Genomic DNA, 15556 nt, shown 5'->3' with positions numbered 1-15556 from the left:
TAGTTGTGCCATCCCTGCACAGTCCTGGAGAATGAAGATACTGAGACATCAAGATTTTAGGCTCGCTGTACCAGGCACAAGCCCAGAGTAACAGTTACAACCGATTAGACTAGAAGGAAAGCACATCCTAGGAGATAGGTTCTGTGTGGCCTAATGGGATAGGATGTCACCACTGAAACCTGTGCTTTTGTCCTTGCAGCTGGTCTTCCTCCAGCTCCTGCAAACCCTGCCCAAGCAGTTCTGTATTATAAAGAACAGTTATAGCATTTTCTGCAATGGCAGATATGGCTGGAGTAAAACACCCAGGGCTCAGCTCAAATCCTAGTACTCTGCAGTAGACCAGCTTTGCGGAGCTCCTTGCTCTACAGGCAGGACAGAGGTGGTTGTTACCCTAGGGCCAACCTCAGGGCAAATCTCTGCTCAGATATAGCAAGAGGGCCAGAGTCTGGCTCCCAGCCTTTCAGTGAGGTGGGACAACGCTCTTACTTGACTGCACCAAGAAGAGAGATGCAGGGTTTGTCTGACACCATTTATTCTCCTGGAGACTCTGCATGTCCAGAGTAACAGGGAGAGGCTGTGATCTTGGCTCTGAAGATCTTAAAAGCTAAGTTTTTAGAATAAAGCATTTCAGTCAGAGAAGTAGCCATAATTTAAGTAGGAAGGCTCTGGAATTTTCCAGCAGCGCTGTTTCCAGAACACGATGTCTTTTTCCTTGCTCTGGGAGACCAGAACTTCAAGGGCTTCTCGTATTTGCCTGGTCACTTAGATCAGTGCTCCACGTGATGCGACTGTAAGTGGCATCTGAGCTGTATGGGCCTGGGCTGATGCTGGGAATGGCAATAAATAAAAAATTCCGCAGAAGCCGGCCCATCCACTGGAAATGCTGATGGATTACTTGTAATGGCAGATGGGAAAGAAAACTGCCCTGTGCCCCATTAGCAATTAAAAAAAAAAAAAAAAAAAAAAAGAATCAGGCAAATGCCCAGATAGGAAAAGCATTTTCTGTAACTGTGGCTGTTACTTTAATTGGAAAGTAGTGTTAACACAACAGCCTGACAGAGGCTAGTGCAATAGCACAGCAGGGCTGTTGCAGAACTGCAGGCAAACAGCCGAACTGCATCCCTCAGCTTCAATCTGTGAGTTTCTGAAGCCAAAAGAACAGCTTTAAATTTAAAACTTCTGTTGGAGCTCATGCTTCAATTGGGCTCCGTGCCAGGACATGCAAAGACTCAGGGCATTAAAAGTCTCATGTAGAAGAAAAGATGGTAGGGAGTCATTTGAGTTGGCTAGTTATGTACTGAGCTATAGCAGGATCTGCCTTCATTCCCTTTAAACTAACTTGTGGTGAGGACAACAGGGAGAAAGTGAGATTTTATCACTTGTAATTGTTAAACCAAAAGCTAGGGCTAAGCATGGCCCTGGCTGATACAACCCCTGAGTCCTGCATATAGCCCAATAGATCCCAGCCCCAAACTGGCTCTGCTAGTTTTAGCAACTGGGCTGTCCCTGAGGATGCCTGAAACCACTAACTGACCATCATTAAGGGCATTCAAAGAGCTGCTTGGTTGGCTGATGTTTCCTATTCGCTTTGAACCGTACTCTCAGGGAACCCTTTAATGACTGAATGATGGGACAGGTTTGCATTTACCCTCCTTCTTCCAAGAAGCTCTAAGTGCTTTATAAAGCCACAGCCACGTAATGCTGTAATGGTGCCTTGGCTATTGCACAGTGCTTCCCAAGTTACAAGGAAGCAAACAGATTCACCAAGGGCTGCATGCTGTGTTGGCACCTCAGCACAACCCAGAGCCCAGCTCTCAGGGAAGCTGGTGTGAGCGTGCATGAAGCAATGAAAGATACATTCCTCTGTCAATAAAGACTCAAAACAGCAATTGCAAACTGTGAACAGTAGCAAAGTGACACAAATGCTATCAGCATGAACACCAGGTACCAAACAAAGCACCAGCCACCTAATGAGTTTTCTGTAATGAAAAGGCAGAAGAGCAGAACAATGTCTTTTACCACGTGGGCTGGGTCCCTGCTGGTTTTTGCTTCAGCTCCCTGGATCTTTGCACACGCAGGACTTAGATGGACAAGCTGAGAATAATTACCAGGAATCTGGGCAATCCTTTGCTGGGACTCTTCACTGCCAGAAGCTGCTTTACAGCTTCCCTAAACATCTGACAGATTGGACAAAATTAAAGAAATATGGGCCTAAGGCTTCAAGGCCTACTGGGAAGTAACTAATCGGGCTCCCAGCTGAGCTGAACAGAAGGAAGAACATTGTTAGCAACAAAGGCTGACAAACTGGGGCCATGAAATGGGTGCAGTCTTCTTGGGAAGCTTGCCCCAGCCCTCTGGACCACGTTCACCATGAGGAGAAGGGACTCAGGGGACCATGGGGACTTTTACCATAGTCCCAAGGACCTTCTCAGATGATAGGAGAAAAAAAAACTATCACCCCAGGCCTGCAGGAAGGCACGTGGGTGCAGAGCCAGTGCTTGTATACCCTCATGGCTCATGTGCGGACAGCCTGCAAAGCAGTGGAGCCCAGGGTCAGGCGACATTTGTAGCTGCTCGCAGACCTGCAGCCCCGTCCCATTGCAGACACCAACCTCACAGCCAAGACTTTGTCGGTCCAAGGCCTCGAGATGGGAAGGGGATTCAACGTGGTTTCCACCAGCAGGTCGGGGGACAGATGTTGGCTCCCAGACGATGTCACGAAGAGACTGTCAACGCGTTCTGCATGCGGGCAGGCGTCAGGACATACGAGGGAAAAAAGAAGAGGGGAACAAGGAAAGGAACTACTATGAGGATTAGAGAGTAGAAGTGAAAGTGAGAAGATGAAAGGTGGAAAGCGTCATCCCTCCTTCGTGCTCCTGGATGGGACTCTACCAACAACAAAACAATTATCACACAGAACCACGTGTGACAGCATCAGCTAATCCCTCTGTTCCTTAAAATTCAAAATACACACAGGCTAAGGCCTGGCTAAGAGCAAGGTACCATCTTCTCTTCTTGTTGTTACATGTAACCCAAAGCCTGTTGGGAGCAGTGACAGAGAACAAGTACAAAGAAAAGCAGCTGGACTGAATTTGGTAATGGAGAAAAAAACAATCGTAGGCCTGCTGTTAAGGAAGAACGAGAACTAATTCGCTCTGTTTATTCTGATTCATTTTGTTTGATTGTGTGTGCCCTGAAATTACGACACAGGGAACTTGAGAGCTGGGGGAATCATTTCAGCAAATGAAACTGAAGAGTAACAATTTTCTTCCTACAAGCTGGTAGTTTGGAGTTCATGTAAACACTGTGCCACTTACTGAACTGGGAAAAAAAGTTGGCTCAGAGGCAGTCACTAAATTGAGGAAGGATTTGTTGATCAGCTGCTCTTGGGGAACAATCTCAGAGTGATGTGCTGGGAAACAGCACAGCAGAGCTGAGTTTGGAGCTAAGCAATCAGAAGAGAATATGGCATGGTCTAGGGGTTTTCTTTGCTTCCCTCCCCATTTCTCCCCATTTATCACCAGGGGAGTAAGTACCTTTGACTGTAAAATCATCTGTGCCTAAAGATGTGATACTGAGGTGCGCCAGTGCTATTCTGTGGGAAAGCAGATAGTGAGCCCTACTGCATCATCTCTGAACTCCTAGGTAGCTTTGCTTCAACTTGCTGGAGAAAACTGTAATAAAATTATTAGCTACAGATCTCAACATGATCAGCATTACCTTGACTTTAAACACCTACACTTTCAAATTCCTTGCATTTATGGAGAAAAATAAACCACAATGGTTTCTACTTACCTGAAAGCTGCCTCCACCAGCTACCTTTTGTGGAAATGTCACGGGTACTTCAGAAAGGTGGTCGCAGCAGTATTCCTAAGTGTCATCTCAATGTCTTCTGTTGAAGCTATAGGTGGTGAGGAGGAGACGATGCTGTCAAACATGCAGTACCTGGCAAGGTGAGAAAAGCCAGAGGAGCCCAGCCCAGCAACTTGGTCCAGGAGATCAAGCTTTGTGCATGTTTCTTTTGATAGATGTGATGCATTTACAGATGTTCCCAGAAAGGGGCAGCAGAGACCAAATCCATGTGATGAACAGAAAGAGATGTCCTCATCAGGGAGAAATATAAATAGTGAGAATTAGTTGTAATGGCTTTTTCCTTGGCATTGGGAGGTTCCACCAAACGTCCATTAAAACAAAAACAGCAAGACCTGTACAGGCCAAAATGGGGCTGCTTAGAGTAAGAAAATAATGTCAAACCACTGTGAGACCATTTCCTTCACCTACTTTTCGGAGGCAGGTTACTACTCCTGCCCATGTTTCAAACAGGAACACTGTGTGGACCGTGAGAGCTGGCACAGCCTTGCAATGCATTGCAGTGGCATTTTATAATGCCCTACATAACACATCCATCACTGCAGCAGCGCAGTAGACTTCCTCCAGCTCCTTTGGTGTGTACACGAGTGAAAGGGAAGCCAGGGCTTGGACCACCTTTGCAATCTCTTTGGGCTCTCTCAAACCACATAGAAAGGCTTTCTACAGCTAACTGAAGCTGCCACCTGAAAGAAAAGACACGATTCTTAACCTTAAGAAAATCCTCCGTTTTACTTAAGCCACTTATCTCAGTCCTATGCTACTGTTTTATGCCGTTCTCTTGCAGAGTCCTTAACCCACGACAGGAGAGGCTGCTTCTCATGGTAAGGATGTCTCCAAGCTCCAGCTGTGGGACAAGACAAGCAGGCACAAACCACAGAGCCAGTCTCATCCTCCAAGTGTTTCTGGCCTAAGATCAAAACAAGAAAGCAATCAGGCAGCAGTGCAAGGAGAGAGACCAGCTATCTGCAGCAGAGGAGCCGAGGCAATAACAGCTTTATCAGGAAACCAGCAACCCCCCGATCCTGCTCTCAGCATAGCTAAATACACCAGCAAATCTGGCTGCAGACTACAATCTTGGCTTCCCCTGAAGCCAATGGCAAACCTCCCACTGGCTTCAATGGGAGCAGGACTCCCCGCCAGATCTCGTGCTTCCCATTCCTTTGCTGTAGCCATGAGAGCAAGCTTCCCTTCCAAGGCTGTGTCTGCAGCGAGGGCCTTTAGGAGCAGGAGCATGGCTCTCCTTGCAATCTCACAAGCAGCCATGGGAAAGAAAGGATTGCTTTTTAATAGAAGCAGTCACTGTCCCAGCGAACAAATGTTTCAAGTGCAGGGGCTCCCTGGGCTGCAATTTTCTTTAGGCTTGCATGTCTGCCTGCCTGCACCAGGTCAAGCAAACAGCGTTTGGTTGTGATGAAGCACTAGTGGGTGAGATGGCATGAGCTGGGTTACGCAGCTAGCAACGTTCATCTCTCCTAGTCCTAACATCCCTGGCTCCCTACCTGCTCACATGGCAGTTCATAGAGGGACATACAGCAACACAGTAAACAGGTGGGGAAAATGAAGATGGCCCATTTTACAGAAAGTCCAACAATATCTGCTCTATCCCTGCTGCTTTTATCATAGCAGAATGGGTGACTATCCGAGGAGGTGGAAAGGCCTGTGCACTGACTGTGCTGTTGGGGGTCTGCATTTGCTCTAGCTTAAAGGGTTACTTAGATCACCGTGCAAGCTGGCAACAGGAGGTTCTGGCTCCTGCAGGACAGAAGACCTGGCTGCTGAGACAAGTGCCCCGAGGGCTCCAAGCCATTTTGGAGGTGGCAAGGTCAGGGCTCTCATTCCTTGGAAAGCTGTGCTTTGCTTGGCAAAAAACCGACAGTTTTGTTAGGGAAATCCTGGAGGGTGTTTTGTGATCAGTCAAGCGTAACAGATTACCTTACTGGAGCGTTTATACAGGACCCCTAGTCTTCTAGACATAGCAAGATGAGTGTGTTTGCTCCAGAAATTCAGGACTCACCAGCATGGTGCTGACCACCTGTATTATTTCTTAGGTCACGCTGCATGTCTGTCGGTCAGATTGATGTCTGTAAAGTTGACTGTTTGCATATCAATTCTAGAGGCTAAGGAAATTCTTCAAATCCCACGGCACACATGTGCACTGCTACAGAAAAGCAGGTGGAGATGCGCCAAGTTACAGCTCCTTAATTGCTACCCCTGTAACAAATGCCCTGCAAAGAAAACTGGAAAATATTTCAAGAAAGAGCAATGATAACACAAGACTATCTGGCAAAGAGTGGAATTTAATATTAATGGCTTTCCTTTAGCCACTGTATTTCCTGTTCCTAACTTAACCCTCTAAAACCACCAATGCCCTGAGAAGGGCTATAAACTTTTGCACAACCAAAAGGCCTTTCACTGAAAGATCTCAGAGCAGTTGGCAAATATTAGAGGATTGTCCCTGGAGGTCCTCAGAGGTACCTTGTCATGCTCCCCTTGTCAGAGGTGATCTCTCTGTGCCATCCACATCTTCCTTTAACCTGGCGAAGTAGCTGAATTACTGAGCTGACTTGCCAAGAGAGATTTGGGCTGGAAACATCTCTAGGAAGATGGCTCCCATTAAGGGTTGAGGCCTGTAGAAGTGCACGATGCTGGCTGGGGCACAGTGCCGCAGATGGGAGCGTTAGTCAGCACTTGCTTCACGGTCGACCCTTCAGACAGTCTCCTCTCTTGGAAGATGCAGTTTTGCCTGTAGGACTCTTGACAGAAATTAATGGGCAGAGCTGGTTGAAAATTTTCCATCAAAGTAGTATTTTTGTTTCACCAGAAACATATTAAGTGGAAAAAACAGACAAAAAGAATAGCGTTTTGGCTGGCATTGTTGGTCAAAAAAATTCAAAAACTGAAGAATTTTCAGCCAAAAATGGAAGTATTTGGGGTGAGGTAGGAAAGAAAGATGGATTGAGAACTGGCTGAATAGCAGAGCTCAGAGGGTTGCGATCAGCCTGTAGCTAGTGGTGTCCCCCAGGGCTCAGTACTGTGTCCCATCCCGTTCAACTTATTCATCAATGACCTGGATGAGGGGACAGAGTGCCTCCTCAGCAAGTTTGCTGATGATACCAAGCTGGGAGGAGTGGCTGACACACCTGAGGGATGTGCTGTCATTCAGGGAGACCTGGACAGGCTGGAGAACTGGGTGGACAGGAACTGCATGAAGTTCAACAAGAGCAAGCGCAGGGTCCTGCACTTAGGAAAGAATGACCCCATGCACCAGGACAGGCTGAGGGCTGATCTGCTGGAAAGCAGCTTTGTGGAGAATGATCTGGGAGTTTTGGTGGACAACAAGTTAACCATGAGCCAGCAATGTGCCCTTGTGGCCAAGAAGGCCAATGGTCTCCTGGCTACATTAGGAACAGTGTTGCCAGTAGGTTGAGGGAGGTGACCCTCCCCTTCTACTCAGCTCTGGTGAGGCCACATCTGGAGTACTGTGTCCAGTGCTCTGTTCCCCAGTACAACAGAGACATGGAAGGTCTACGAAGATGATCAGAGGACTGGAACATCTCTCCTCTGAGGAAAGGCTGCAAGAGCTGGGCCTGTTTAGCCTGGAGAAGACAGAGAGGGGATCTTATCAATGAATACACATACTTCAATGGAGGGTGTCAAGAGGATGGGGCCAGACTCTTTTCAGTGGCACCCAGTGACAGGAGAAGAGGCAATGGGCACAAACCGAAGCACAAGAAGTTCCACCTGAATACAAGGAAGAACTCCTTCCCTGTGAGGGTGACAGGGCACTGGAACAGGTTGCCCAGAGAGGTTGTGGAGTCTCCTTCTCTAGAGACATTCAAAACCTGCCTGGATGCGATCCTATCCAACATGCTCTAGGTGACCCTGCTAAAGCAGGAGTTTGGACTAGATCATCTCCAGAGGTCCCTTCCAACCTCAACCACTCTGTGATTCTGTGAAAAGGAAGGAGCCTGGCAGGTCTTAGTGAAACCCTGAGAACCCCCCTAGTTCCACCGCTGTTGAAATCCATCTGTACTTAGCAGCCAGTCAGGCAAAGGCAGTCCTGCTGCTAGTAACGCTGCAGACAGAATGGCACAGAAATACCTGGGGACGATGGAAAGCTGTTTTCCATCTTGCTTACACAAAAATGCATTTTTTTTCTTTTTTTTTCCCTTAAAATTGTTTCTTCAGCAAAAGGTGGCTGGGAAGAAGACAGCTGGAGTCTTCCTCGCCTCGCCATTTCTTTGGCTTGGTGTTACAGTATGCCCTCCAGGAACTGTTAGTTGGGCTTGCGAAATGATAGGGGGGGCCGTGGCAGGCTGGTGGCCCAGCAGGGCCTCCTCGCTCGACCCAAATCTGGGTGTAAGTCAGGGGCCGCCGTGCCGAAGCTGATCCAGCGCAAGGGGCCCAGGAGGCAGATCAGCTCTGTGAGAAAACTGAGAGGTGACATGACATTATTTGGCGGTGAGGCGAGGTTCAATTTATAGTGATTTCCTAAGGAATGAGACTGTAATTCTGGACAGGACTTCTCTTTTAAACAACGCTTAATTTTTTTTAAAGGACGAATGCAACCTAGATGTACATTTTATACCTCTTCCTTAAGGAGAGCAGCAGCAGGGGAGTGTGCTGGGCAGCACTGCTGCATCCTGGCAGTGCTGAGCCAGTGGCAACCCGCTGCTGAGAGCCCCAGCGTGCTGATCATCCCATGGCAGCCCAGGGCTGCAGGCCCGGCGACTTCCACCATGAGCAGCTCTGGCTCGGAGCCAGCCAAGTGATAAAAGACACATATGACCATCTAAGGAGGGAAATCTGGTGCCAAACAAAACTGCAGGGTGCAGTCTGGTTGAGTCTTTTTGCCACTGGAGACAAAATTAAGGGGGAACCCCCCCCCACCGCAGAGCTAGGGAAAAAAATGGAAGCTGCAAAATGTTCAAATGATACCTTTTCCAAGAAAAGGAAACAGCCAACGGGAAGAGGCTTGAGATGGTGAGGATGCAAGGGGTCACCTAGAGACTGAGCTGTGCCAAGGGCCAACCTCACATGCAGAAGCGCCGCGGGCTCCTTCACAGCGCGGAGTTGCTCCTAGGGCTGCAGAGGAAGCCATGGCCTGTGGCACGACCCAGACGAGCTACGCTAGAGACTTCAGCTCCACCCTGGCCACAGAAGGATGAAAGGATTGAACACCAGAGCAGGAGCCTTTCACAGGAGCCCCCAGAGGAGCTGAGGGAAACCACAACTTTCAAGCAAGCTCAGCTGCTTCTCTCCAGCCCTGCAGTTGAGGCAGACACCCCAAGCCACGTGGGCCTGGCTGGTGTCTCAACATGCAGGGCACACATGTGCAAGGCCCAGACATCAGCTGAAGGACTCTGCTAATTGGGAAAGTCTGTCTGAGTGTCTGGTCGCTCCCTGGCAGACTCAGCAGCTCTGACAAAATAATAAATGTGGTACAATGCAGCCTCCAGGCATCCTTCTTGAGGTCTGTCACATGAAACATGAGACATGAAAGGAGGCAAGCCTTTGGAGACACTCTGTGATTACCTCTTGGGGGAGTTACTGCGAAGGGGATTTGGTGGCCCCTCTCTGCTCATACACCCTGTTGTTTAAGCTCTCCTATTAAAACTGGCAGTTCTTCCCATCCAAGGTAAACATGCTTCAGTCCTGGGTGTCCAAGGCAGCTATGCTGCTGGATGGTCTCTCTTCAGGCAGATGGGCCCATTTCTAAATAGTGTGAAGAGAGAAGCCAGAGATACGATAAAAGGACAAAAAAAAAAAAAAAAAAAAAAAAAAAAAAACAGACAATAAAAATAACTGGCCTCAGGGCATCATTAACATTTGAGGCACTACTCTCTTCCTACTGACCTGCCTTCAAATCAAGATGAACTGAAGGTTCCTGAAGTGCACGTTGTATGGAGAAGCACCACCAAGCATGTTCAGCACAGCTCCAAGTGCTTGAAGAAGAAATACTGTCAAGGATCATTCCCACAGCCTGCCTGTTACCAGGTGCACGATCTTCACACAGCAAGATGACCATAAGTGATTCTTGCTGGTGAGCAAGTTCCTGGGGCTCCTTTCCTTAGTCCATTGAAGCGTGAACCTATTGAAATGCAGACTGGTATGGTTCTTCTTTGCCTGAGATTCCATATTGTACTGGTGTTTGTACCAATGTTCTTCAGTAAGAAAAAAAATATGCCTTTTCCAGTGGACCATGTGATGTTGGGGAAAAGTAGAACGACATGCAGTTTTCACTCCACCAAGGAGGTCCTCAGTCAGTAACGGTCTGGGTAGTGCACAGGACTGACACTGGGGGAAGGTGCTCCATATTGAGCTCTTTGGAAAATAATTAATTACCTTCCAGAGAAGACAGCGTCACACCAGCTTGCTGAGGGAACTCAGGAGACAGCTAAGGCTGACTGTGCGCCCCAGGACTTGCAAGCAAGTGAGGGAAGCAGGTGGAATTGGAGGAGGGAGAACTGAGCTCCACACAGCTGAGAAAAGATTATACTTTCCTCTTGATACTTTTACACTGGAGCAACAGCCATCTGACTCCACCTGCCTTTAATGAATTTGGATGAAACGTCTAAAATGCAAAATAGGCAAGCTAAATACATAAGCCTACTGGATTTATGGAAGAGATATTGGCAAATACTAGGAACATTTCAAGCCAAATGCATGACAGCATTCACTACACCCCTCCCACTCCCTGCCATATCCCAGCTAAATGTAATGCCTTTTGGCTTTCCAATGCTTAGAGCAATGTTCTATTGTTTAAACAGGTCAACAATTGCAATCGTATGTTGACTCCAGGCACTATACAATCACAATCATGTGTTAACATATAGCAACACCTGGACGGAGTTTCTAGCATTTTGCTGCTGCTAAGTCACATTCATGATGGCAGCTGGGCTGGCACCTCCTAGGTTACCTCTGAAAACTAGGAAGCCTATCAGTGCTGCGCCATTACCAAAAAGTCAGTGCAAGATCAGTAAATGAGCTCTATTTTTTAATATAAACTCCATTTCTGGAAATCATTTTGGTAGCAGGACTCTCGCACCAACTATAGAGCTAGTGCTTGCTTATAAGGCTGCTTTAGAAAGGTGCTGTTCCCATCTCCAGGAAGAGACCTCTCGACAAGCATTGAGTTTGAATGGGTAAGAAAGATTGCCCTTTTTTTTAAGACAGGATGGGAGGGGATCCTACAAGCACATCTGCGTGCAGCTACCTGTAAAGGTGCACTTTCAGCAGGCTGATGGAGGAACTAAGCTGTACAAAGTTTCTAACTAGTCCCTACAACAAATGCATCCAGAACACTTCATATTGAAGTAAGTGTTTATTTCACACCAGGGAAGTGCACAGCTAGGTTATGTAGACCCCTTTTCAATGGATGGGATAATTTCACTCCAATAAAAATTTCCACATTCTCGCCAGCCTTCATCATCAGGTTGTGCCCGTGCAGCAGCTACCATTAAGCACACAGCAAAGCTGCTGCTTCATCTCAGCTCCAAAACACATTGAAGGCAACTCCGAAACGCACTTGCAAAATGTGCCTCCCTGCAGGCACATAAGCTTTAACTTCGCAGCAGCCTGCGCAGACACGCACAGAGACACCCCAAACGGAGCCTTGCTCGTTTTTTCCAGCCAGGCCTTTTGGCTGTTGTGTCACTGACCGCAGAACTCACTTGGCATTCATCAGTGTTAACATTCCCCGTGCCTGACTTTGCAGCCACACTGCGACCAGACCCATACTTCTTGATTTGTTAGCACACCGGGAACGCCGAGATGCCACAATTTTGCTGACAAATGACCTTTTACGCCTACGACAGCTGTCAAATGGCTCGCCTAGACTTATCTGAATCCTAGCCTCAGACCGGTATTAGACAGATGCATAATGTACTACTTACAGTTTCACTCCTTTTTCTTAATATTCACAGCTAGCTGTTTGGTTTGCTTTGTGTTTTTTTTTTTCCCAAGTTCAGAAACCTTATTGAAGTTGTTATGGAAAAAATAAATTTATTATTCAACATACTCAATCTTTTCAAAATGGAATGATCCTCTTCTCATTTTTTTGGTTTTCATTTACAACTGGTTCCATTCAGTTCGACTGTTTTTATCTTTTCTATTTATAACCAGCACCAAAAAGAAAATTACCATGAATACAGTACATATGCAAATTAACTAATGGAAAAATATATACATTTCACTCTGTAATGAAAAATTTAAATGATATTATTGCCATGGAGGATATATCCCTGTATTATAATAAAATATCAAGCAATAATCAACTGCTAAGATTCTTCTCCACCAACAAAAAAAATAGCACCATACATGAGATAGTGAGAATCTACACTCAATAACACAATTGTGCAACTAGAAATGTACAGTACTTTAGTAACAGTACAGAGTATTGTTTACAATATGGAAATACCACCACTGTAATCAAAAGAGTGTCACTCTCTTACGAACAATAACTAAAAAAAAGTATTGTCATAGATACACTGAAACAAACGTCTTTCTTTTTACCAGTATGTAGTAACTGAGGGCAGAACATAGCTGTAAATTCATAGAAAAGCTCCTATAAAATGATACAAAACAGAAGTGCAGGAGTATGGAACAGAATTATTATTTTTTTGGGGGGGGGGGGGGGTCTGGCCGTTATAAAATGGGAGGGTTGTCCCTAGATGAAGTAAGAGAATGTAATAAAATGGAGCTGTGTTGTGCCATCGGTTTTTAATTAATGGTGGTTTCTGATTAAGAAGCTGATGCATGCTAGTCTGTGGACTGTGAGAGCAAGTGAGGTGGTATTCAGTGCTCAGATAACCGAAAGTATAAATTCATGTCTCCTTAGATAGCACCCAGAACTTGGACCCAGATGTCCTTTGAAGTTCAGGACCTACCATACCAGGACAAGCCATAGGTCTAACTAACCTAGTATCCTGTTTTGGACAGCAGCCAGTACTGAATGATTAGGGAAAAATAAGAATTAAAATTTTCCCTCTTCTACACACCCTCCTAGGTGGCCACCTACTGCCTAGGGAGGGTGCCAGACCAGCACCAGAAGGAAAAATAATAACCCTTTGTTATTTAAAAAAACCTTTGATTCCTATTAATAATAAAAATATTTATTATTCTTCCAAGGTAACAGAAAAGCCTGGTGGCAAACCCTTCAACAGCCCAATCTAAATGCTAGCAATGCCAGAAGTGATCAGCAAGGGGGTAGCGTTTCACCTGGCCAGGCAGCTCCATGGGCAAACATCGCCCAATGGAAGGAAAACAACAGTGAGCTCCAAACCTAAGGAAGGAGGGAAGGAGCCTCTGCTCTGCCAAACCACTGCGAGAGTGGAGAGCGGAGAGCCGAGAGCCGTCAAGCGCTGTGCGCCTGCAGGGCACAGCACCAGGCAAGGAGGAAAACCACCCCTAGTAAATTCGAGTACAAAGCAGGTCCGCAGGGCTATGTCTGATTTCTCTGGCACTTTCTCGTTAGCAGCTCGTCTTCTTATTAATTTGCCTAACTGGGTATCACTGTGGTTTTACCAAAAATTTCCCTGTCACCACTGCCAGCATCCTTTTCACTGATCACTTCCTAAGGGACTACACAACCACTCACCAGTATCATCTCTCATTCGGACTACAGGGTGGGAATAACAGGAGAAAGAGCTTCAATCCTGACTTTAAGATGCTAAAAGAGCATTCAGTATAACAAAAACCAAGTGCGAATCATTTCCCTGATGGAGAAAATCATCTGGGGCATGGGAAAGCAGATCTGTCTGAGACAGGCATTTGAAAGAAAGCTGTGTACAAATGTGCCTTTGTGCATACAGGCCAGCACTTGTGTGCACACATGCTCATTTGTGCTAATAAGCACAGATGCAAATGTGATGCCCACACAGTATGACTTTGCTGCTGAAGATCAGATCTCCATGCTTGAAACATATAGCCCTTAATAAAATGCTAGTGAGTTTTTCCAGGGAGGTCCTGGATATTGAAAAGTTTGCATTAAGAAAGAAGTTGCTTTCAAAATATGCTAGGAACTAAGAATCTTTCTCTCTCCCTACGCCGAAAAAAAGAAAAAACAGCAACAAAGACAACTTGAGGACAGGCGTGAGTTGCATTGCAGCCTGACCCAGGGGCTGGGGCAGGAGCCGGGCTGAGTCCTGCGCTCCTCTCCAAAGACTAAAACAGTAACAACCAGTTTTAGAGCGAGTACAAAGCTGCGATTCATGCAAAAGGCTCTGTTCATATCATGAAGAGCAGGCTGTAACTTAACCACTGCACAACTGGCCTTGGAGCCTGGCAAGGGAAATGATACGTGTTAGAGCAAGATATGATAGAGAGACATTGATCTGTAGGGCTGATGTAGGGGACAAACTCTGCCCTGCGTAGAGCTCCTATTTCAAGTCTCACGTCTCAGAGAGAGTCTGGTTTAAAGTGCAGACACATGGAAGAGAATATTGTATATGTAGCACTTTTATAAGTGCTCTGATAGCACCAATCTGATAGCACCACAAAAAGGAGATAGGAAGCATTAAAATACAGCAAGCAAAACCTCTGCTGAAGGCAACAGGAGTCTTAGCCTTATGGCTTCAACAAGCCCAAGATTTCACCTTGAATGTCTTATATCAATCGCTGCTTTTGACTCAAAAGGCTATGTAATCTCAGATGGATATGAGAACTGAGAGATGGGAAACACCTGTTTTGCTCTCCAGTTCAGCCTTCATACAAAGGCTTTCCAAGTCCTGTTTCTGTATCAGTTTCATAGTCCTCTTAAAAATAACATTCAGTCTCCTTATCAGATTGACTTCTAGAAACAGGAGAGCAGAGATGAAACCAATCAATCTCCCTGTGAACTACTGGATGAAATGATTTCTGGCTTCTCCCATCTCATGCAAATGGTTTTCGCTTAAAAATAACTGTCTACTACTGTTAACAAGCTTCCATTTCATTAAGCTCAGTGAAAAAATAGGCTTCATAAAAGAAAATGGATATTTTTCTAGGAAGATGAGAGAGAAAGACAGGATGTTTTTTTCCAAATTAGAAAGAACCGTCCCTATCAGCTACTTTAGAAAATATGACGTGGAATGTTGGATACTATTGCACCGAGCTTTCTGCAGGAATTTCAGAGATGTCCAGCCTCTGCTATCAGTTTTCACAAGCTTTTATAGCAAATCCCCTCTTTAAATTAGGCCTTTCACTTATGTGTGTCCCTCCAAGTCCACTCCACAGCAGGATAACTGTTGGGAATTAAAAACATCAGATGAAAGCCAAGACTGAAAGATTAAGCAATGTCTCTACCTTTGCTGAATTATTTTGCCAGAGGCCTTCCTCCATTGAGGTACCGATAACCTTGGTCAATGTAATCACTTTGCAACTCTTGTCCTTTTCTTTAACGGTAGCAAGCCATCCAGTGGCTGGTAATTTAATATATTAAAGTAAAAAGCGTTAATGAAAAAAGTAAGGATGTCAAAACACGATAAAATGATTGGCTCCTTGAGATGACTCTTTTCTGCGTGTTTTTTTTTAAGGTGGATGAGTGGATTACTTTGGTATCCAGTCTGTAGAATTAGTTTCAAGTCTTATTAGGTAAGCTTTGGAATCCACCACGTTGTAGTAACTCATTAAGTTCCAGTACTCAGACCTACTAGTTCGTGATTTACATACAAATAGCTGAAATACCCTAAGAAGTAGCACAGGTTCA

The sequence above is a fragment of the Rhea pennata genome, chromosome 10 (assembly GCF_028389875.1).
Source record: "Rhea pennata isolate bPtePen1 chromosome 10, bPtePen1.pri, whole genome shotgun sequence".
NCBI classification, from domain to species: Eukaryota; Metazoa; Chordata; class Aves; order Rheiformes; family Rheidae; genus Rhea; species Rhea pennata.
This window is presented reverse-complemented; position numbering follows the sequence as displayed.